The sequence below is a fragment of the Muscardinus avellanarius genome, assembly GCF_963383645.1.
Source record: "Muscardinus avellanarius genome assembly, chromosome: 3".
NCBI lineage: Eukaryota > Metazoa > Chordata > Mammalia > Rodentia > Gliridae > Muscardinus > Muscardinus avellanarius.
In genome coordinates, this window is record NC_137788.1 from 117196790 (window position 1) to 117214804 (window position 18015).

Genomic DNA, 18015 nt, shown 5'->3' on the forward strand with positions numbered 1-18015 from the left:
ATTATTATTTTGCAGGTCTGGGGATGGAACACAGGGGCATTCGACCTCCGAGCTACACGCCCTGCCCTATTTTTTATTCTTTATTTTGAAACAGGGCCTAAGTAGCTGAGACTGTCAGCGAACCTGATCCTCCGGTGTCAGCCTCCCAAGTACTGGGATTACAAGCGTGCGCCACCACGCCTGGCTTCCAAGTGCTTTTATCTAATACCGATTTCTAAAATCTTTCTAATTGAGACACCGTTTTTTGTGGCATTGGGGATTGAACCCAGACGTATTCTACCTCTGAGCTAAACCTCCCTCACCTTTTTATTTATTTTATTTTTGCCGGTCTGGGATGAAACCCAGGGGCATATGACCTCCGAGCTATACCCCCTGCTCTATTTTTTTATTCTTTATTTTGAAACAGGGTCTCACTAAGTTGCAGAGGGCCTCACTAAGTAGCTGAGGCTGGCCGTGGACAGCGATCCTCCTGTCTCAGGCTCCCGAATGCTGGGATTACAAGCGTGCGCCACCACGCCCAGCTTATTTTTTATTTTTGTAACAGGGTCTCACCAGGTTGCTGAGAACCTTGCCTAAATTGCTGAGGCTGGTCTCCAATATGGGATCTTCCTGTCTCAGCCTCCCAAGTACTGGTATTACAGGCATTCGCTGGCTGAAAATTTCTATTTTTTTTTCTTTTTCTTCTCCCTCCCCCCGCCCCCGGAACTGGGGATGGTACCCTGGGGCATTCTACCTCCGAGCTACACCCCCAGCCCTATTTTTTTATTCTTTATTTTGAAACAGGGCCTCACTAAGTTCCAATGGGGCTCGCTAAGCAGCTGAGGTTGTTCTCGAACCCAGATCCTCTGGTCTCATCCTCCCAAATGCTAGGATTACAAGCGTGCACCATCAACAGGCTGAGAATTTGTATTAAGTTCCTCCGGGTGATGTTAATAGTGCTGGTCCAGTCCCTACCCTCTGAGCCTCACTGATCTAGAAGAATCCTTGTCTTCCCACAGAGCCCTGCGGAGCTTGGCTTTGTTAGACTTTGAACATTGTTTGATCTTTCTGTATACCATACACAACACCACCCTGTGACTTTCTCCTCCCTTAAGTGAAAGCAGACCCAAGTCCTGTGGTCCAAATACTTCGATTCCCTGAAGAAAAGGGGGCTCCCACCTCCAGAGCTCATTTAAAATAAAGCCAGGCATGGTGGCGCTCGCCTGTGAGCTCAGTACTTGGGGGGGCTGAGACAGAAAAAGGCCTCACTAAGTAGCTGAGGCTGTCTGAGAACTATGATCCTCCCGTCTCAGCCTCCCAAATGCTGAATTACAGGCGTGCACCACCATGCCCCACTCACATGCTTGTAATTCCAGTACTTGGGAGGCTAAATCAGAAGGACTGCAGGTTCCCAGCCAGCCTTAGCTACTTAGAGAGGCCCTCCTCCGCAACTTAGTGAGACCCTGTTTCAAAATAGAGAATAAAAAAATAGGGCTGGGGGTGTAGCTCGGAGGCAGAATGCCCCCTGGGTTCCTTCCTCAGTACTGAAAAAAAAAAAAGGAAAAAAAAAAGAGAAAAAGAAAGGACAAAGAAAAAAATTATATCGAGTTGGATGTAGCTTGGAGGAAGAATGCCTTTTGGTTCAATCCCCAGTACCCCCAAAAAAGAAAAGATTTACATAAGATTTTTCTTTGTGTGTGTGTATGGTACTGGGGATTGAACTCAGGGACATTCTACCTTTGCACTATACCCCTAACCCTTTTTTAAATTTCTTTTCATTTTGAACCAGATCTCACTAGGTTATTGAGTCTCTGGCCTTAAACCTGCAGTCTTTCTGCCTCAGCCTCCCAAGTACCAGAATTCCAGGTGTGTGCCACCACACCCAATAAGTAGTTTTGAGTGTGGGAATCCAAGGAGGCCCCAGAACAGGTAGGCTTCACACCTGAGCGCCAGGACCAGTGCCATCCGCAGGCCAGCTCCCTGGTCTACATTCCAAGCTGAGTCAGCAGGTGGAATGCGGTCCAGGTAAGCTCAGGCTCCAGGAACTAGGGGGAGAGGTTCACTTCTCAGAGGAAAAAATAAACAAACCAGCTTCCCTGCTGCTTCTGCTCCCAGAGCCCAGCACCGGCCTGGAAGGAGGAGCCTCTAAGTGCAAGACAAAAAACAAATCCAATCCAGCCTTCTCGCGCGCACGGAGTTCTGGGTCAAGGCAACTTGGCAAGGTCTCTTAGAGGGACCTAAGGTCCTGGGTCCTGGGAGCCTGGGTGAGGAGAGGAGAGAGGGCAGAGGTGGGGGGCAGCTCCAGGTAAAAGGGGCAGGTGGGGAGGTCTCTAAGGAGCATGCTTAGCATTCCTAGCCCTTCCTCACCGCTGAAAGCAGGGGAGGGCAGGGCCCCATGTTGGGAAAGGTTCTTCGCTTCTTGGACCAGGGGATTGGAGAAAACTCTGAAAGCTACACATCTTTCCCAGGAGGCAGGCCACACAAACTTTTTTGCTATATAATCTTTTTTTTTTTTTTTTTTTTTTTTTTTTTTTTTTTTTTTTTTTTTAGGGAGGGAGGCAGGAAGGAAGGACTGAGGTTTGAAAGCAGAAGCATTTGACCTGGAAGCTATCCTTCCGGCCCTTTTTATTTTTCTATTTTGAAACAAAAGCCTCACTTTAAGTTGCTGAGACTGACCTTGAACCTAGCTCAGAGGCAGAATGCCCCTCCCTGAGTTCAATCCCCAGCACCAAAAAAAAAAAAAAAAAAGCATTTTTGCCCTTTATTATCTTAGGTTCCATTTTAACAAAAAGTGGGAAAAGCCAGGCGTGGTGGCGCACGCTTGTAATCCCAGCACTTGGAGGCTGAGACAGGAGGTTCTGGGTTCGCAAACAGCCTCAGCTACTTAGTGAGGAGGCCCTTTGAAACTCAGTGAGACCCTGTTTCAAAATAAAGAATAAACTGGGCGTGGTGTCGCGTGCTTGTAATTCCAGCACTTGGGAGGCTGAGACAGGAGGATCACACAGGTTCAAAGCCAGCCTTGGCAACTTAGCAAGGCTCTCAGCAACCTAGTGAGACCCTGTTTCCAATAAAAGTATAAAATAGGTCTGGAAGTATAGCCCATAGGTAGAAAAGCCCCTGAGTTCCACCCCCAGTACAAGAAAGAAAGAAAGGAAGAAAGAATAAAAAATAGGGCTGGGAGTATAGCTCAGTGGTAGAATGCCCCTGGGTTCCATCCCCAGTACCGCAAAAAGAAAAGAAAAAAAGTGGGAAAGGACAAGATTATATATATATATATATATATATATATATATATATATATATATATATGTTGTGGTACTGGGGTTCCTGGAAACCCTTCTACCTCCAGGTTACACTCCCAGACCTTTTTTTTTTTAATTTAATTTTTTTTTTTTTTTTGAAACAGGGTCTCTTAAGCCAGCGAGGCTGGCTTGGAACCTGTGCGATCTTCCTGTCTCCGCCTCCCAAGTGCGGGGATTACAAGTGTGGGCCACCACACCTGGCGGAAAGGACAAGATATTAAACATAGAAGTCCTGTCACACATGACAACCAGTATCACCGTTCATCTCCTTCCCACAGGAACGTCCTTGGCTTTCCTTGGTTCATAGAAGGATACTGCTTCTTCTGAGAAGCCTCCCTGACCACCCTGGCACACTCCAGGTGAGAGCCACCTTATATGCTCTAGGGCGCTCCTTCCATGCGTAGATCTCAGTACTGTGTGTGTTGGGGGGGGGGACTGGGACTGAACCCAGGTGCATTCTACCCGAGGCACACCCCCCCTTATATATTTATTTGCAGTGCTGGGGATTGAACCCAGGGACATTCTACCTCAGAGCTACATCCTCAGCCCTAACTTATTTTATTTTGAAACAAAGTCTCCTTAAATTGCTGCGTTGTCTTTTTTTGTTGTTGTTGTGGGTCTGAAGATGGAACCCAGGGGCATAAGTCCTCCAAGCTACACCCCCTCCCCTGTTTTTTCTTTATTTTGAAACCGGGTCTCACTGAGTTGCAGAGAGCCTCACTAAGTAGCTGAGGCTGTCTGCAAACCACGATCCTCTGGCCTCAGCCTCCTGAATGCTGGGATTACAAGCGTGTCCCACCATACCCAGCTCTGAAGTTGTCTTTGAACCTGGGATCCTCCTGCCTCAGCCTCCCAATAACTGGGATCACAGGTGTATGCACAACCACGCCCAGCTGCAGTTTCTCTTTATAAATTCTAGTGATGAGCTGTTTCCTGGGTCTCCTCCTGGACCCTTAGCTCTTGGATAGCAAAAGACCACGGCTGCGGCTGATCCCAGCCTGGCTCAAGACAGATGTGAACACATACTCGTGAAAGGCTGTATTCTGAACCAAGGCAGACCTCTTCCTGGCCTGGCCTCCCTGCCCTGCGCAGTGGCGATCTTGGAACCAGATGTGCCTAGACTGCCAGCTCTCCGAAGTCACATGATTTATTCACGAGGCAGCTCAGCGCTGTCAGAGCATCTAGAGATCTCCCAGATCCAGGTCAACGAGTTCCCGCCTAGGCCCCACAGAGCCCACGGAGGCCCCCTTGGGCGACGGTGCCAAGTTGTGCAAAGGTGGTATAGAGCGCTCCCCAGATCCGCGCTGACTACCCAACCTCAATCAACTTTAGCCCCAGAACATGCGGATCAGGGGAGGGCTGAGGGAACTTTGGGTGGGTCCAGCTCCGAAGGCAGGACTCTAAATGATTCAACACGGAAAACCCGAAACCTACCCGCCTTCAGTTACAGAGGACAGTGGGGCGGGGCCAAGGGACCTGGGCAGCTCTGGGGCCTTGCGTAAGCCCCAGAGGCAGGTAAACAGCCACTGGGCGCCAGGCGACAGGGAGCCGGGCCTGAACTCTCACCAGACCCCGCTCTTCCCAGCCCTGCCACTCGCCAGAGACCAGGGCTCTTCTCACCAACTGGACGCTGGGAAGAGACTTGAACACAGGTTAATTCGGCTGCACCGCCTGCCTCAGCCGCTGCCGCCGGCCCGGAGGGGGAGGGCTCTGCACATCTGTTCCAGACAGTCCCTTCTCCCTGAGTTACTCATTAGCCTGCCCTGCCCCAGCTCCGCCACCTCTGGCCCAGCCGTCTGCACCAGGCTTCCAATGAAAAGTGACAGGGTCCCTGGATGGCCGGCAGGAAATGGGGGTGGGGCGGTTTCAGGTGAGGGCAGGAAGGACAGATACACGGGCCAGCCAATACGCCAAATGGTAAATACCTGGCCCATTTAGAAGATGGAGATCCTGAAGGAATAAAGGGTCAGCGCTGCAAAGAGGAAAATAAATGGCCATAATAGACATAGTAGAAAAGGACAGCTGGGGTGACCTTCATTCCAGATCCTCCCTTCTCATAAAGTTATAGAGCTGGGTGTGGTGGCACACAGGCCTGTAACTCAGTACTTGAGAGGCTGAGAGAAGAGGACCACAGGTTCTAGGGCAGCCTCAATAAGTAGTGAGACCCTGTTGCAAAATAAAATAGGGAGCCGGGTGTGGTGGTGCACGCTTATAATCCCAGCATTTGGGAGGCTGAGACAGGAGGATCATGGTTTGAGGCCAGCCTCAGCTACGTAGGGCCTTTGCAACTCAGTGAGACCCTGTTTCAAAATAAAGAATAAAAAATAGGACTGGGGGTGTCACTCGGAGGTAGAATGCCCCTGGGTTCCATCCCCAGTACTGCAAAAAAAAATAAGAATAAGAATAAGAATAAAAAATAGAGCCGAGCGTGGTGGTGCACGCTTGTAATCCCAGCATTTAGGAGGCTGAGACGGGAGGATCACAGTTTGCAGACAGCCTCAGCTACTTAGTGAGGCCCTCTGCAACTTAGTGAGACCCTGTTTCAAAATAAAGAATAAAAAAATAGGGCAGGGGATGTAGCTTGGAGGTCAAATACCCCTGGGTTCCATCCCCAGACCCGCAAAAAAAAAAAAAAAAAAAAAGAATAAAAATAGGGCTGGGGGTGTCACTCAGAGGTAGAATGCCCCTGGGTTCCATCCCCAGTAGCACACACACACAAAAAAAATTAAAATTAAATAGGGCCAGGGTATAGGTTGGACGTAGAATGCCCCTGAGTTCAATCCCTAGTATCACACACACACACACACACAAATCAATTAATTGATTAAATCAAATAGGCTGGGGGTATAGCTGGAAGTAGAATGCCCCCAGGGTTCAATCCCCAGTACAATACCAAAAAAAAAAAAAAAAGAAAGAAAGAAAGAAAGAAAGAAAGAAAGAAAGAAAGAAAAGAAAAGTTACAGAGATAAGAAAGTTCAGCCAAGCATGGTGGTGCATGCTTATAATCCCAGCATTTGGGAGGCTTGAGATAGGAGGATCATGGACAGCCTCGGCTACTTAGTGAGGCCCTTTGCAACTCAGTGAGACCCTGTTTCAAAATAAAGAATTAAAAAAGAAAAGCCAAGCATGGTGGTGCACACTTGTAATCTCAGCACTTGGGAGGCTGAGACAAGAGGATCGCACAGGTTCGAAGCCAGCCTCGGCTACTTAGTGAGGCTCTCAGCAATCTAGTGAGACCCTGTTTCCAAATAAAACATAAAAATAGGTCTGGGAGTATAGCCTGGAGGTAAAAGGCCCCTGAGTTCCATCCCCAGTACCACACACACACACACACACACACACACACACACACACACAGGAGGGCTGGGGGTGTAGCTTGGAGGTAGAATGCCCCTGGGTCCCATCCCCAATACGCCAAAAAAAAAAGTTCCTCATGGGCTAAATCGAACCCCCCAAGTGGACTCTTGGCTAGGTCCACTGAAAAAGCAGAAACCTGAGAGCCAGGCTGGAGCTGCTTGGCCAGTGGGGAAAGTCACACAATGAAGAACTGGGCCCCTGCGAACTGGCTGGACTGGTTTGAGAAGAAGGGGAAGGGGAGGGCAGGGAGAGCACACTGGCAGCGTGGAAATCGGGGCAGAGAAATCGCACAGAGGAGGCAGAGGGCACGACCAGGGGCAGAACTCGGTCCCGCCTGCATGCCAAAGCCAAGGCTCTCTGGGGAGCGGCCAGGAGCCGGGGCCCTGCACCAAGAACCTGCTGAGTGACAGCCCAGTGCGGCAGCCCAGTGCGGCTGGGCCTCCCTCTACCACTCCCTCTTAAATTCCCGAAGCTGCATTCCTGATCCCACGCTTACCTGGGCCCACCCTCACGTGGAGATACACCCAAGCCCCCTCCTCCCCTCCCCACAAAGACCAGCTGGGAACCGCAGGAAGCCATCTAGGAAGCCCGGATCTCCTAGAACCAGATCCATCTCTGGGTTAGCAGACCCCCAGAGTTAGATCCCCCCCCTACTCCCAAATATCCAGGATAAGGAAAAGGCTCGCAGAGGCAGCCCATCTACGAACATCCATCTACGAACATAGCGGTGCCTAATTACTTCCCAATTACAACAGCTCTCGCAGGCAGGGCATCAAAGGGGCCAGGGCTGAGGTTGGCTCTGATTCCTGAGTAGCCTAAGGCGAGGAAATCGGCCTCAGAAGTCTTGTCTGGGCCCCGTGTGCACCTCTCCTCTGACCTGGGGATTTGGAGGTGTAATTCCCCTATTCTGGTCTATTATTTCCTGCAGCCATCACAGGTCAGAAGTTAGGGATGCCTGGAGGGGTTTCAGAGAGTAATGAGGATTCGGAGAGACCTCAAGAAAATTGGTTGGGTTCCCAAACCTTACCCAGTGCGCCCCCCCCCCATTCTAGAACCAAATTAGAGGATGTAGCTCAGTGGCAAAGCGCTTGCCTGGCAAGTATACCGTATAGGTTCAATTCCCATTCAAAAAGATACCCCCTCAAAAAAAAAAAAAAAAAAAAGAGCTAGAACCAAATTAGAAAATATGCCTGGGCATGGTACTTGGGAGGTTGAGACAGGAGGATCACAGGTTCAAGGACAACCTCAGCAGTGTAGTGAGACTCAGTAAACTGGTAAGACCCTAATGGGTTTTTTTTGGTTTTTTTTTTCCTTTGTGGTACTGCAGACTGAACCCAGGGACATTCTCCTCTGAGCTATACCCCCTAGTTGTATTTTATTTATTTATTTATTTATTTATTTATTTATTTATTTATTTTTGCAGTACCGGCTATGGAACCCAGGAACATTCTACCCCCGAGCTACAACCCCACCTCTATTTTTTATTCTTTATTTTGAAACAGTCTCACTGAGTTCCAAAGGGCCTCACTAAGTAACTGAGACTCCAATCTGCAATCTTCCGGTCTCAGCCTCCCAAATGCTGAGATTACAAGCATACACCACCAGGCCTGGCCTTATTTTATTTAGTTTTGAAACAAGGTCTCATTAACTTGTGGAGGGCCTTACTAAATTGCTGAAGCTGACTGCAAACCTGTGTTCCTCCTGTCTCAACCTCCCAGCTACTGGGATTACAAGCGTGTGCCACCACACCCACACTACTAGTGAGACGCTGTTTCAAAACAAAACAAAACTAAACTAAAAACTAAAAAGGGCTGAGGGTGGAACTCAGAGGCAAAAAGTCCCTGGGTTCAAACCTCTAGTACCACACACAAAAAAAGAAAATATGTATACTTGCAGGAATGGTTTGACATGAGTCTCTCCATAAAAGAGGTCTCATAAAAAATAAGTATTTCTAGATATTTTGTTGGCCCAGGGATCTATGATGCCTCGGGTCCTCTTAGAGGACTTGGGAGCGCGTGCTCTCTTTCTCTGTCTCTGTCTAGGTCTCTGGAGGAAGAAGGAAAAATTCCTCCCTGGCTTGAAGGCAAAGGAAGATAGAAACTGAAAACCTTCACACCTGGCGAGAAACTGGGGGTGCCCTCTTGCTCTGCCTTCGATGTTTCCACTGGCAACTGCCTTTACCTATAGGTGATGGTTACAGAAAAGATCACACAGCTCAGAGCCATTTCAGAGCCAGAAGGGAGGCGTCGGTGGCCACCTCACACCAGTCCAGGAAAACAGCACCTGCCGATCCCTCCCCTTACGTTTCTGAACCTCAGGAAGCAGTTCCCCTTACCCAACTGGGACTCCCCTTTCCCCCATCCCACCCTCCACCCCCAGCACCCCTGGTCTCCAAGAAAAAATTCTGCCCCTGGGACTGGCTCTGACCTCCAGAGAGATCCTGGCCCTGAGACGTTTTCATACCCTGGGAATAGCCTGCGCTCCAGGTGCCCCATGCCTGGCACCTCCCCAGCCACCTGCCCCTGGCACCTCAGAGTAAGGGCCAACTCCTCATCGGGTCTGCCACCCTACCCAGACCTCCACTCCTCCCCACCCAGCTGAGCACCTGTGCCCTGCAGGGGAGTATCTCCGATCGCCTGGACCCCCGCCCTCAGGGGTACACCTGAGGGCTCCCTCGCCTCGCAGGTACCCTTGGCCCCGCCGGGTTCACTCACCCCAGCCGGGGTCGGCGCTCCGGGGCTCGGGCTCCGGCGGAGCGGCGCGCGCGGCTCCCGGCCCTCCCTCCCCGGCCGTCCCTCCGCGCTCCCTCCTGCTCCCCCCCCTTCCCACCAACCTGTTACTCCGCTCCGGAGCTCCACCCCCATTGGCCGTCCCCGCCCGCCCCGCCTTACCCGTCCTCTGATTGGTGCGCTTCCGGAGGGGGGCGGGGCTTCGGGCGCGTGGGGCCCCAGACCCGGGGTCGCGAGCGGGTGGGCGGGTCACGTGGGGCGGCGGGCGCTGGGGCGGCGGAGGCCATTTTGGGGGCGTAGGGGCCGGCGGCCGGGGGTCGCCCCTGGGTCGGGCCCCGAGAGCCGCCTGCCGGAGCATCTCTGCGGCTCTGCTGGGAAAGAACCTCCTGCCTTCAGTGTCCCCAAGGGGCGCTTCCTCCGAGCCCTTCCGCCCTTCACCTAGGTCGTCGCCTTCTGCAGAGAGCGTCCCCGCTGCCCCCCGCGCGGAGCGCCCTCGCCGCGCTCCCCTCGCCGTTCCCCCGCTCGAGCCTGAACCCCGATCTCGGCTTCTCGTCCCCTCCCTCTCTCCGGCCTCTCCATCATTTTCAAGCCTGCTACCCTTTTTATCTTTTTCTACATTACGTAATTTTAAAACTCGTTCTGCCTCCGGCCCTGCCATAAGTCCCACCGGGGCTAGGGTCTTCTTTCTTATTTTATCCGCTGCTCGATCCCAAACGCCTACAGCACGGACCAGCATGTATTCGGCGCTTATAAATACTTGTAAAACGAATGAATGAATGAATGAATGAATGGGGAGCCACGGGGTGCGCGTGCACACGCTTCGGAATGACCTTGGTGCCCAGCGGACGGAGACTCAACTTCAGACTGTAAATCCACCTATTTTGAAAGTTAGCTTCTCGAGAGGCAGACCTAGGGATCCCAGTTTCCGGAAAACAAAAGAAGCCCCAGGGGCGCCCTGCCCCACGCAGGCGCCCGGTGAATCCGCAAAGGCCGGCTTCCCTGAGTTCAAGACGAGCTCGTCCCACCCCCACCCTGCAACACTCGCCAGCCTTGGGAAGCCGGGGTGTTGGCCCTGGAGGGGAAAGTCCACCTCCCAGTGCCCTAAGATGGCAAAGTCTCCCGCATGCCAAAGGCAGCTTTTATAAGGGATGGAGCCGTCCAACCCGCCCATGCCCTGGGGAGGAAGGACTGTACAGGTAATCAGAGGGTGGGGATCGCAGAGGAAGCCCCCTCCAACCCGGTTACCTCCAGACCCCCCGGGTGGGCTTTCTCATTTGTTTGATACTGGGGGTTCAACCCAGGGGTGTTCTGTGCTACACCCCGGCCCTTTTCATTTTTATTTTGAAATAGGGGTCTCCCTAAATTGCTGAGGGTCTGACAAATTGCTGTGGCTGCCTTTGAACCTGCAATCCCCTGGTCTCAGCCTCCCAAATATCGGGATTATAAACCCATGCAAGGCTGGTCGTGGTGGTGCACACCTGTAATCCCTGTATCTGGGAGGCTGAGACAGGAGAATTGCAGGTTCAAGGACAGCCTCAGCAACTTAGACTTTAATCAATTTCACAAGACTCTGTTTATAAAATAAAAAATAATAATAAAATAAAAATAATAAAAATAAGGCGGGCGTATGCTTGTAATCCCTGTGCTTGGGAGGCAGAGACAGGAGGATCGCGCAGGTTCAAAGCCAGCAGCCCACGCTGGTTTAGGAGACCCTGTTTCCAAATAAAAATGTAAAAATAGGTCTGGGAGTGTAGTCCGGAGGTAGAAGGGTTTCCAGGAACCCAGTACCACCAAAATAAATAAATAAATAAATAATATAATATAATATAATAATAAATAGTTAAAATAATAATAAAATAAAAATAATAAAAAATAAAAAATAAAACAGGGCTGGGGATGTAGTCATTAATTAGGTGGTTTGCCCATGGGTTTCACCCCCCAGTACCACAAAAAAAAACAAAAACAAAAAAATATATAGCACATGTAACTGTGCTGGGCTTGAGGTTTTTGTTGTTGTTGTTGTTGTTGTTGTTTTGTATTGTTTGTTTTTAAAGAGTTTTGTTAGCCGGGCATGGTGGCGCACGCTTGTAATCCCCGCACTTGGGAGGCTGAGACAGGAGGATCACACGGGTTCGAAGCCAGCCTCAGCTACTTAGTGAGGCTCTCAGCAACTTAGTGAGACCCTGTTTCCAAATAAAATATAAAATGGGTCTGGAGTATAGCCCGGAAGTAGAAAGCCTCTGGGTTCCACCCCCAGTACCACTATAAAAAATAATAAATAAATAAATAAATAAATAAATAAATAAAGAGTTTTGTTAGCCAGGCATGGTATCACAGGCTGTAATCCCAGTATCCCTGAGAGTGAGACTGGAGATTACAAATACTGGGATTACAAGGTGTGCCACGCTCTGCTCTCAAGGCTGTCTTTTAATGTGGGATTGTTGAGGTAAGCCAGATATTGGAGAAGTGAAAGCACCTTAACACTCCTGCTTAACTAACCCCTTGACAATTAGGATACTTCGTGTGTTTCCAGTCAATACAGAATTGAGTAGCCATCCAATCAGCTCTAGGAATTCAGGTTACGGGAAAACCCTGGAGCCTCTGAGTCACTGCCTCCCTCCTCAAGGAAGCACCCAGCCTCAAGGGACAGTATCCTTTACTGGTGACAAAGGTGACACCATGGCCCTTTTTTTTTTTTCTTTAGTACAGAGGTTCACAGGTTTGAACCCAGAGTCATTCCACCTCCTTAGCTATACCCCAGCTCTATTTTTTAAATCTTTCTTTCTTTCTTTCTTTCTTTCTTTCTTTCTTTCTTTCTTTCTTTCTTTCTTTCTTGTGGTATTGGGGATGGAACCCAGGGGCATTCTACCTCCGAGCTACACCCCCAGCCCTATTTTTTTTTCTTTTTTTGAAACAGGGTCTCACTGAGTTGCAGAGGGCCTCACTAAGTAGCTGAGGCTGTTTGCGAACCACAATCCTCCAGTCTCAGCCTCCCCAATGCTGGGATTACAAGTGTGCGCACCATGTCCAGTCTTTATTCTGTATTTTGAAACAGGGTCTCACTAAGTTATAGAGGGCCTCACTAAGTAGCTGAGGCTGACCACGAAACTGTGATCCTTCTGTCTCAGCCTCCCAAGTATTGGGATTACAAGCGTGCGCCACCACGCCCAGCTCATCATGGTCTTTATCCAGGGTTCAAAGGAGAGGTAATATGCCGGGTGAGGGGCAAAGGCTTGTAATCCCCGCGCTTGGGAGGCTGAGACAGGAGGATCACGCAGGTTCGAAGCCAGCCTCTGCTACTTAGTGAGGCTCTCAGCAACTTAGTGAGACCCTGTTTCCAAATAAAATATAAAATAGGTCTGGGAGTATAGCCGGAGGTGGAAAGCCCCTGGGTTCCACCCGCAGTACCACCACCAAAAAAAAAAAAAAAGAGGTAATTGGGAATCTATTCACAATATGATCCGGCTATACCACTCCTAGGTACTTTGCAAAGGGGCCTAAATCAGAGAACTACAGTAATATATGCATACCCATGTTCATAGCAGCACAATTCACAATAGCCAACCGCCCTAGGTGTCCACCAACAGATGAATGGATTAGAAAATTATGGAATAAACCGGGTGTGGTGGAATACGCTTGTAATCCCAGTACTTGGGAGGCTGAAACAGGAGGATTGCAGGTTTGTGGCCAGTCTCAGCTACTTAGTGAGGCCCTCTGCAATTTAGGCCCTGTTTTAAGATTAAAGAATAGCTGGGCATGGTGGTGCACGATTATAATCCCAGCATCTCGGAGGCTGAGACCCAAGGGTCGTAGTTCACGGACAACCTCAGCTACTTAGTGAGACCCGGTTTCAAAATAAAGAATAAAAAATAGGGCAGGGGATGTTATAGCTCAGAGTTCAAATGTCCCTGGGTTCCATCCCCAGACCCACAAAAAAAAAAAAAAAAAAAAAAAGGGAGTTTGAAGGAATTATTTCCATTGGCCATGTGTGCATATGTGAAAATACAAATGTCAATCGCACTACCCTGTATGGGGCAGAGAGGCTGTCCATGAACTGCAATCCTCCTGACTCAGCTTCCCAAATGCTGGGATTATAAGCAGGCACCAGCAGGGCATGGTGGCACACACTTGTAATCCCTGCATTTGGGAGACTGAAACAGGAGGATTAAGGTTCTTGGATAACCTCAGCTGCTTAGTGAGGCCCTTTGCAACTCAATGAGACCCTGTTTCAAAATAAAGACTAAAAAATAGGGCTGGAGGTGTAGCTTGGAGGTAGAATGTCTCAGAGTTCCATCCCTAGTACCACAAAAATAAATAAGTAAATAAAGAAATAAATAAATAAATAAATAAAAGCATGCACCACCATGCCTGGCTCTTTCCTCTGTTTTTTAAGTTTCTTTTATTTGGCCAGGCGTGGTGGCGCACGATTGTAATCCCCACACGTGGGAGGCTGAGACAGGAGGATCACACAAGTCGAAGCCAGCCTCAGCTACTTAGTAGTGAGACTCTCAGTAACTTGGTGAGACCCTGTTTCCAAAAATAGGTCTGGGAGTATAGCCCGGGGGTAGAAAGCCTCTGGGTTCCACCCCCAGTACCACACACACACACAAAAATTATTTTATTTGAAGCGGGCGTGTGGCACACGCTTGTAATCCCAGTGCTTGAGAGCCAGAGACAGGAGGATAGCGCAGGTTTGAAGCCAGCCTCTCTGGTTTAAGAGACCCTATTTCCAAATAAAAAGTATACAAATAGGTCTGGGAGTGTAGCCCGGAGGTAGAAGGGCTTCCAGGAACACACATGGCCAACGGTAATAATTGCTTCAACCTCCCTCTTTTTTTTTTTTTTTTTTTTTTTTTTTTTTTGCAGGTCTGGGGATGGAACCCAGGGGCATTTCACCTACGAGCTACATCCCTTGCCCTATTTTTTAAAATTATTCTTTATTTGAAACAGGGTCTCACTAAAAAGAAAAGTTTTTCTTTTATTTGTGCATCATAGCCTCACATGATAATGTAATTCAGAGCGATGGGGACACACGCACACAGCGCGTGGACTTGGCGGCTCTCTCCTGGCTCCAGCCTGTTCTCCCCTCTTCCCTACACGGTGGCAAGATTGACATTGGTATTCTCACGCATGCGCACGCTGTCCGCGGAAGTGTTTCCCTGGGCATCCCTTGATCCTCGCTCCACTCGCTGCCCTGCCCCAGACCACCTCGCAGGCTCCGCTGGGGTTTCTCCTCTATCGTCGGGAATCCCTCTGCTATCCCGAGTACTCCCCAGCTTCTCCACTTAGAGAAACATTTGACTCTTCGCTTTCTGTGGCTGGCTAATCTCACTTCACATGATGTTCTTCAAGTCTATCCATTTTGCTGCAAATGACACAATTTTGCTCTTGATTGCTGAGTCGAATCCCATTGTGCATACATACTGCACTTTTGTAATCCGTTCACCTGTTGATGGACACCTAGATTGGCTCCATCATTTGACTATGGTGAATTGTGCATATATAAACATGGATGTGCATATATTACTATGATTTTCTGATTTCAGTCCCTTTGGAAAGATGCCTAGGAGTGGTATAGCTAGATACTTTTTTTTTTTTTTTCCTTGCAGTACTGGGGATGGAACCTAGGAGCATTCTACCTCAGAGCTACACCCCAGCCCTAATTTTTTTTTTTTTTTTTTTGTGGATCTGGGAATGGAACCCAGGAGCATTCGACCTCCAAGCTACACCCCAGCCCTATTTTTTATTCTTTATTTTGAAACAGGGTCTCACTAAGTTGAGGAGGGCCTCACTAAGTAGCTGAAGCTGTCCACAAACCGCGATCTTCCAGTCTCAACCTCCCAAATGCTAAGATTACAAGTGTGTGCCACCACACCCGGCTTATTCTTTATTTTGAAACAGGGTCTCACTGAGTTGCAGAGAGTCTCACTAAGTAGCTGAAACTGGTTGTGAACCGTGATCCTCCTATTTCAGCCTCCCAAGTACTGAGATTACAAGTGTGTTCTACCATGCCAGGCTCTGTATTCTAATTTTACTTCTTGGAAATCTGCATTTCTACCCAAGTCTTCTAAACTCTTCGGAATTTCGTTTTCTTTGAGGATTTAGAATATGCTTTCAGAATTCATGAGTGTATTGTTTTCTATGGGCTTCTTCCAAGGGAAAAATAAACCAGTCCTGTTCTATCTTCTGGGTCCTCCTTTTATCATGGCTGGGTACATGAGCAGTGTTACCATATCTGGTGTATAACAAGGTATCTATTTGGAACAAAGAATTCCAGGCAACTTTTTTTGAGCCTAATCAGAATCACTTCCTGACCAACAAGACCAAGAAAAGATACCTCTCAGAGCCACACCTCCCCATCCTTGACTGTCCCAGCTGTCCACTTTAAGTGTTTTTTTTTTTTTTTTTCAGGTCTGGAACCCTGAGGCATTTGACCTCCGAGCTATACCCCTTGCCCTATTTTTTATTCATTATTTTGAAACCGGGTCTCACTGAGTTGCAGAGGGCCTCTCTAAGTAGCTGAGGCTATCCTCGAACCGTGATCCTCTCTCTGGTCTCAGCCTCCCGAAAGCTGGGATTACAAGCATGCACCACCAAGCCCAGCTTTACTTTAAGTGTTCTGAACAACTAACTTTTACCATGTTCAAGGTCTCCAGTACACATTCAAGAGAAGAATAACACTTAAAGCTGGGCGTGGTTGGTGCAGGTTTGTAATTCCAGTACTTGGGAGACTGAAACTGGAGGTTTCAGCAATTTAAGGAGGCCCTCCACAATTTACAGAGACAAGAAGATCGCAGGGTTGATTTGAGTACAGCCTCAGCAAATAGTGAGATTCTCATCAACCTAGTAAAACCCTATTTTAAAATAAAAATAAAATAGGGAGGAAAGTGTAGCTCAGATGCAGAACGCCCTTGGGTTCAATCTCCTGTACCATAGAAAGAAAGAAAAAAAAGGCAAAAACCCCCACATATTTCCAATTCTGATGAGATTAAAAGGAGCCCATTCCTTCTGCATTTTTTTCCCCTGAGTTGTTTAAACACCATTCCTAGGAGAGAGCCAGCTTTCCTCCACACACCCAAACAACAGCTGACTCCACCGCCCATCGCTCTGTCCTCTCCTCATAGGGAAGGCAGACAGAAGCTTGGCAGCTTAAACCCACACACATTCCCAAAGCCCAAGATTCCCCCAGTCCTTGCACAATCCACGGTGGCAGAGTTTTCACAGAATTCCACTAACTGAGCCAGGCGTGGTGGCGCACACCTGTGCTCCCTGCACCTGAGAGGCAGGAGCAGGGGCATTTGTGGGCTCAAGGCCAGCCTCAGCAACTCAGCCAGCACCTCGGCCACTTACCGAGATACTGATTCAACCACTTAACTAGATACTGATTAAAAAGAATAAGCAGGGCGTGGTGGCGCAGGCTTGTAATCCCAGCATTCCGGAGGTGGAGACCGGAGGATCTCGGTTCACAGACAACCTCAGCTACTTAGTGAGCTCCTTTGCAACTCAGTGAGACCCTGTTTTGTTTTTTTTTTTTTTTTTTTTTTTTTGCATGTCTGGGGATGGAACCCAGGGGCATTCGACCTCTGAGCTATACCCCCTGCCCTATTTTTCTTTATTTTGAAACCAGGTCTCACTGAGTTGCAGAGGGCCTCACTAAGTAGCTGAGGCTGTCCGCGAACCACGATCCTCAGGTCTCAGCCTCCCAAATGCTGGGATTACAAGCGTGCGCCACCACGCCAGGCTTGTTTTTGTTTTTTTTTTTGTTTTTTTTTAATATCTATTGGTAGTTGGGCGTGGTGGCGCACGCTTGTAATCCCCGCGCTTGGGAGGCGGAGACAGGAGGGTCGCGCAGGTTCGAAGCCAGCCGCGCTGGTTTAAGAGACCCTGTTTCCAAATTAAAAGTATAAAATAGGTCTGGGAGTGTAGCCCAGAGGTAGAAAGGCTTCCAGGAACCCCAGTACCACCAAAAATAAATAAATAAAATAAAAGACAAAAAGAAATAAAACGGGCTGGGAATGTAGCTTGAAAGTAGAATGCCTCCCGGTTTAATCCCCAGTCTCTCTCTCTGTCTCTCTCTCTCTCACACACACACACACACACACACACAAATAAATTAATTAGTTAATAGGGCTGGGGATGTGGCTCAGAGGTAGAACAATATCCCTGAGTTGGAATCCCAGTACGAAAGAAAAGGTATGGAATCTACGCATCTACATCACTTTTTCCTTTTTTCTTTCTTTCTTTTCTTTTTCTTTTTCTTTTTCTTTTTTTTTGTGCTGGAGATGGAAGCCAGGGGCATTCTACTTCCGAGCTACACCCCCCCTGCCCTACTTATTTATTTATTTATTTATTTATTTATTTATTTATTTATTTTTGTGGGTTTGGGGATAGAACCCAGGGACATTCTACCTACTAATTATACCCCCAATCCCTATTTTTTATTCTTTTCTTTTTTTTTGAAACAGGGTCCCACGAAACACGATCCTCCTGTCTCAATCTCTCGAATGCTAGGATTACAAATTCGTGCCACCATGCATGGCTTTCCCGATCCTATTTTTTATTTAATTAATTAATTAATTAATTATTATTATTTTTTTTTTGCAATACTGGGGGTGGAACCCAGGGGCATTCTACCTTCAAGCTACACA